Here is a 6,000-nt window from a genome sequence, read left to right on the forward strand (position 1 = left end):
AGCAATCTGGAAGACACACAGATGTTGAGGTGTTTCAAATTACTCCTCCATCAGATGTGCCAGCGTTTCAGTGGCGGAGCAAACTGCTCGGCTGCACCTGCTGTGTGTGTGTGTGTGTGTGTGTGTGTGTGTGTGTGTGTGTGTGTGTGTGTGTGTGTGTGTGTGTGTGTGTGTGTGTGTGTGTGTGTGTGTGTGTGTGTGTGTGTGAACGTTACTTTATGTGATGATTCTGGCTATTCATCTCGTGTGCGTGTGTGTGTGTGTACATGCCTATGCCTCTTTTGGATTGAACTGTGGTATGTGTCTGCGTCTCCTCATCTATATGTCACTGTGCGTGCGTGCACTGCGTGTGTGTGGGGGTCTGACAGCTTGAGTTTCTCTGGGCTTGAAATGCAACACCTGCAGATGTGTGTAGTAAACTACAGCCTCCAGCTCCGTTCCCATTCCCCGTTCAGGGGGGACCAATGAAACACAAGCAATTTACCAAGCTCACTGTATGAGACTCACACACACACACACACACACACACACACACACACACACACACACACACACACACACACACACACACACACACACACACACACAGAATGCAAGAGGGAGTATGAGTATGTTTTTACATCTGTGTGTGTGTATGAGACCGTATGACATTATGTGTATGTGCGTGCGCGTTTCTGAGTTGTCGAGAGAACGAGTTGGAGTGAAAGGGTATTGTTAAGAGATTGTGTTTGTGAGTGTAATATTTAGAGAGAATGAGTGTGTGTTGCAATATGTTGGATAGATGAATGAGTTGGATAGAGAGAACAAATGGGACGAGTACGAGAAAGTATGCGAGAGGTTGTTTGATTCGGTGTGTGTATGACAGCGAGAACAAGAGATGGAGTGTGTGTGTGTATGTGTTAACCAGACATTTAAATGTGAACCCTTATGGCATCGGTGTGTTATCTTTTTCAAGAACAAGAAGTGAATTAGATGAAACAACTTTTAAATGTCCTCCTATTCAATCACTGTCTGCTTGAGAGAAGGAGAGAGAGAGTTGGGGACAGAGATAGGGACAATCACAAGACAAACAGCATCTCGGCCTGGTCCTGATATTCATGCCTGTAGGGGAAAAATACCGGGGTCGTTGGTCGCTGACAACCTGTTGACACGGACAAATTTATGTGTATAGCTTAGAGACACACAGAGACACACACACACACACACACACACACACACACACACACACACACACACACACACACACACACACACACACACACACACACACACACACACACACACACACACACACACACACACACACACACACACAGAAGTGGTTTCTTGTTCCCGCTGGTAGATACCAGAGCTGAAGTTATTCTCTGCCCCCCCCCCCCCCCCCCCCCATGCTTAATTAGGAACGGCTGTGTGTGAGAGAGCGAGCGGATAGAGCGAGAGACACCAGCAGGCTGGGAGCGAGAGGGGGAAAAAGAGACAGTCAACACATGGAAGCATGATCAAACTGGATCCTCGCAGGGCTAATTCTGGACAAGCGGTGGTCGGGCGAACCATGTGACCCGACGATTGGCTCCATGAAAGGCGATCCCCAATCATCTACCCCCGCTAACCCCCTCTTTCACCCCCACCTCCCAGAATGGCAAGTGTGTGTGCTGTAGACTGGTGTATTTTAATTCCTCCTCTAGTCCTACTACACTATATATACTAGGGGGCGTAGGATAGCATAGTGGTTAGGGTTATGGTCCCCCCAAAGCCAAAGGGGTTCTGGGTTCAAATCCAAAGGTCCACAGCCTGTAGGCAAAAATAAAGGCAGCTTTGGATAAGACGTCTGTTGAATTATTTATTAGAACAAAGACGTGGTCCTTCTACAACCATACTATTGAAAAATCAATGAATGTGCATTTGTGTGAACTCAACTTTATTCAACCTCAATTGCAGTCACTCCGCTCTAGATTGGAAGTGGATGGATAAAGGAATTGACTGACATTGGCCACTGTGTCAATGTCATAGCTTCTCATACTATAACCATACAGCAAACATATCTCGACTATGTCTAGAATAGGGAGGCCTAAGAATGACATCATTTCACATTATAATCGCGATTCTTTCTTCTGTGAATTAATTATGATTCACACCTTTTCACCTTTTGTCTCAAGTTTTCCTCTGTGTGTTGACATTACTGCTCAGTTGAACAGCTTTTCAAATATAAAAACGACCTAATCGATTGCAAACACACTTTACTCTGCTGTCATGTCCCAATTTGCCACACCACCTTTCTTACCGCCCAGCGGATAGGAGTAGTCTCTAAATTTTGCAGATCAGCTGCATCATAAATTGATTTCTTTAATCGGGAACTGCATTAAATCTGTTGTGACCCCCCCCCCCCCCCCCCCTGCATTCTTCATCTCCCCGTTGAAGCAAAGACATGCTATAGAATGTCACAGAAGAAAGAACGGAATGCAGGGAAATAAATAAAACACATTTTTCAAGAAAGAGGAGTGGCACATAAGTGGTGACAGCTGCACACATGTCGTGATGGTGTGTCTGTCACAGGAGATATTTCTGTCTGTTTAGTGGCGTGTTCCTCACTGGCTGTCACACACCACTCATGTCATCGCTGGCTGCCCTGCTGTCATTGGCTAAGAAAAGGAGAGGGATGAGAGAATGGGGGGGGGGGGGGTGAGCTATGGGAGGTGGGCAAAGGGGAGAGAGCGTGAGTAGTGGGAGGGAGAGATAGGGAGAGAGCAGCACGAGGGAGAGAGAGGTAAGGGCTGAGAGATCAGGGCAGAAATAGAGAGAAATGGGTACGTGTGTGTTTGTGACAGAGGAGCGACAGTGTGTTCATGTGACAAAGAGAGGGGGGAACAAGTGTGTTCGTCATAGAGACTGAGACAGAAAGAGAGGGAGAGGAACCAGAGTTTGTTCATGAGAGAGAGAGAGAGAGACATAAGGAGACCAGCAGCTGTCTTCAATGCTCCTTTTCTCTGTCATTACGTTGTGATTCTGTCTTTGTTTAGACTCCTCGCCCTCAGCTGTTAGCTGCGCGGCCCTTTTCCCTCCCTTCCCTTGAAACAGCAGCGCTTTTCCATGAAACATTGGAGCATGTGCCTTTCACACCAACAAAAAAACGGATCCCACCTAATCCTCCCTGGGAACGGGGAGACGGGAACAATATGCAGTTTGATTGATTGCAATCTCCTGTTGTTTGAGCTGCGCAGCTTGTTGACAAACACCTAGTTTGACTTGGCTCAGGCACGGTGGTTCTATTACCGCAAAGCACGCTATTGGAATGCCACCATTATGGCCGCCCGCTGCGTGAATGCTAATAAAAGCTATAGTGGAAAAACCTATTTTGTTTTGAAAAGAATGTTGTCTTCAGGAAACTTTCCTACTACTTCCCTCATGATTACAGACGTAACATTTTTGGACAACATCCACTTACCTCCCGTGTGTGTGTGTGTGTGTGTGTGTGCGTGTGCGTGTGTGTGTGATGTGTTGGTAAACCAATCACCCAGGACCGCACAGAACCTCTATCAACTGGCTGTCCTCTTTACCCCAGTGCCTTCCAGTCCACCCCATTGCTCTCCAGTCCACCATAGTGCCTTCCAGTCCACGGTGACTCAGTGCTAGCGCTGGCAACAGGTTGAGTGGGTCTGATCTGCTAAGTGATGCCATCTCATCAGCTTCAAATCCTCTGCTGGGACTGTGAGCTCTGCCTGACCCTGCAGACTCCTCAGAGCACCATAACCCTATAGTCCATGAAAACACACTTGGTACTCATTATGTTAACACAGCTACCTCATTATGTAACCAGAGCTGCCAACCTACACAGGCAGACTTATGGATGTGTGTTTTTGTATGTCATGTACTTAAGAGTGTGTGTGTGTGTGTGTGTGTGTGTGTGTGTGTGTGTGTGTGTGTGTGTGTGTGTGTGTGTGTGTGTGTGTGTGTGTGTGTGTGTGTGTGCGATTCTGCAGCTGCAAATTTTTCCTTTTTCTTCTTACACTTTGTCTATATCGCTTTCTCTCTCCTGAAGTCTCCTACTTTCTCATCTACTCTTTCTCCCCTCCCTCTCTTCCCCCCCTCTCTCTCCTCTTCCCTCTCCCTATTTAATATGCTCCCCTGCTCTGTTTTTCCTCTCTTCTCGCTCCCCTCTATCGCCAATGTTCTCTCTCTCTCGTCCCTTCTCCTCTCCATCTGTCCTTCCATCTCTTGTTTTCTCTCTCTCACTGTCTCCGTCTGTCTCAGTCTGTTTGTCTCTCTCTCTCTCTCTCTCTCGCCCTCTCTGTCCCTCTTTCTCTCACTCATTCACTCACTCTCTCTCACTCACTCACTCACTCACTCACTCACTCACTCACTCACTCTCTCACTCTGTCTCTCTCTCTGTCTCTGCAGTTACCCACCAGTATGCTCACTACCTCTGCAGGCATTTCCGGTGTGCTAACAAAGCACGTCCTGACTGATGAAACGGAGGGGAAACAGTCTTTGTGTGACGGTGGTGGTGTGGACTGCTCTCCCCCCCCCCCCCCCCCCCCCCCCCCCCCCCTTCCCTGCATATTCTTTTGAAGTTGACCCCGGTCAACACAGCTTTGGTTACAACAAAACTAATTCACTCCTCACCCTGAGGGATACACCGTGTTATAATAAAGCCTTTAGCCCGTCAAGCCCACGGGAGGGTAGCGATGTGTGTTTTACCAAAAGAAAAGGCAAGAGATCAGGTTTAATGAGGTGATCTTATACCGAGCTCATAGGATATACACCGACACCACCTCCACTGCGCTTTATTAGACAGGGCTTGTTAAGCATAGTCTGCGTCTCGTGGTCCTTCCTTCCTTCGTTGTCGCTGTCGTCCAACAGAAAGTGTGTGTATGTAAAGGGCCGTCGCACAAAGGCCACCCTCGCATTAACTGCCAAGCATCAGAAACACACGCCCTCTATTATTTTCAACATCAACCCACAGCACAGTAGCGGTTTCTCGAACCAACGCACGTTAAAGGAATGTCTGCTCTGCTGTTTATGTTTTCTCGAGAATACGGGACAAGTTTGCAGTGTATTCATTTTTAGAATTCAGTAGGCCGAAGTTGAGATACTGCGCCAATTTGTAGATATTCTCAAAGATGAGGGATTATTTTCGCAAGTGGTTAATAGCTTCAAGATGTTGTTGTGTCAATTAGTTAAGAATACCGAAGTTCAGCGATCACGGTTACAAATCGCCTTCTTTATGTTTCAGAAGTTGAGATATTGTGATTTGTTCGTTAATATTTTTCGAAGTTCAGTGATTACTGTGACAATTAGCCTATTTAAATAATTGTTGGGGTAGTGAGTTTATATTTCAGAAGTCCCAAGATTCAGTGGCGAGAGAGGAAAAGGACAAATGAATATAAAAGTAAAAACCTTGACTTAGTAGCAGGATAAGAGGTCAGGAGAAAAACGGGAGGGAGTAAGGAGGGGAGGGATGAGAGGAGGGAGGGAGGGAGGGAGGGAGGGAGGGAGGGGCAGACAGAGAAAAACAGCATAGGAGGAATGATGAGGGAGGTAGAGGGGAAAGGGGGAGGCAGAGTGAACAGGGAGGGAGTCTGAAGGGGAGGCGGGCTCTGGAGGGAGTGAAGGAAGGAAGGAGTCAAGGAGGGAGGGAGGGAGGGAGGAAAGGAGGGTTTAAGGGAGCGCTCAGGAGGATGAGTGTAGGACGGTAGGGAGGGAGAGCGAGCGAGGGGGATGGAGGGAGGGGCGAACTAGGGAGGGAGGGAGGGAAGGAAGGAGGCTGAGTGAACTAGGGAGGGAGGGAGAGTGAAGAAGGAAGGAATGGAGGGAGGGAGAGTAAAGGAAGGGAGGGAGAGCCAGTGAGAGCGGGAGGGTGAGTGAAGGAGACCGCATCCGCCCGGTACATTCCTCTGTGCTGTGTCATGCTGGTGCTGGGTTTCCTCCCGCCGCACGCGGACCCTCCGGTCTGCTGCTGACGTAACGGGCACAGCCACGGACAACTATGAGGCTAACACGGAA

At 48.2% G+C, this 6,000-nt stretch overlaps 1 protein-coding gene across 2 annotated transcripts in view; it reads left to right on the forward strand.

The window, feature by feature from the left end:
- Positions 1-6,000, forward strand: part of zmiz1a (zinc finger, MIZ-type containing 1a) — a 108,949-nt gene that overhangs the window by 29,505 nt on the left and 73,444 nt on the right. The gene's annotated exons all lie outside the window — the stretch shown is intronic.

This window comes from Pollachius pollachius (assembly GCF_949987615.1).
Source record: "Pollachius pollachius genome assembly, chromosome: 2".
Taxonomy (NCBI): Eukaryota; Metazoa; Chordata; class Actinopteri; order Gadiformes; family Gadidae; genus Pollachius; species Pollachius pollachius.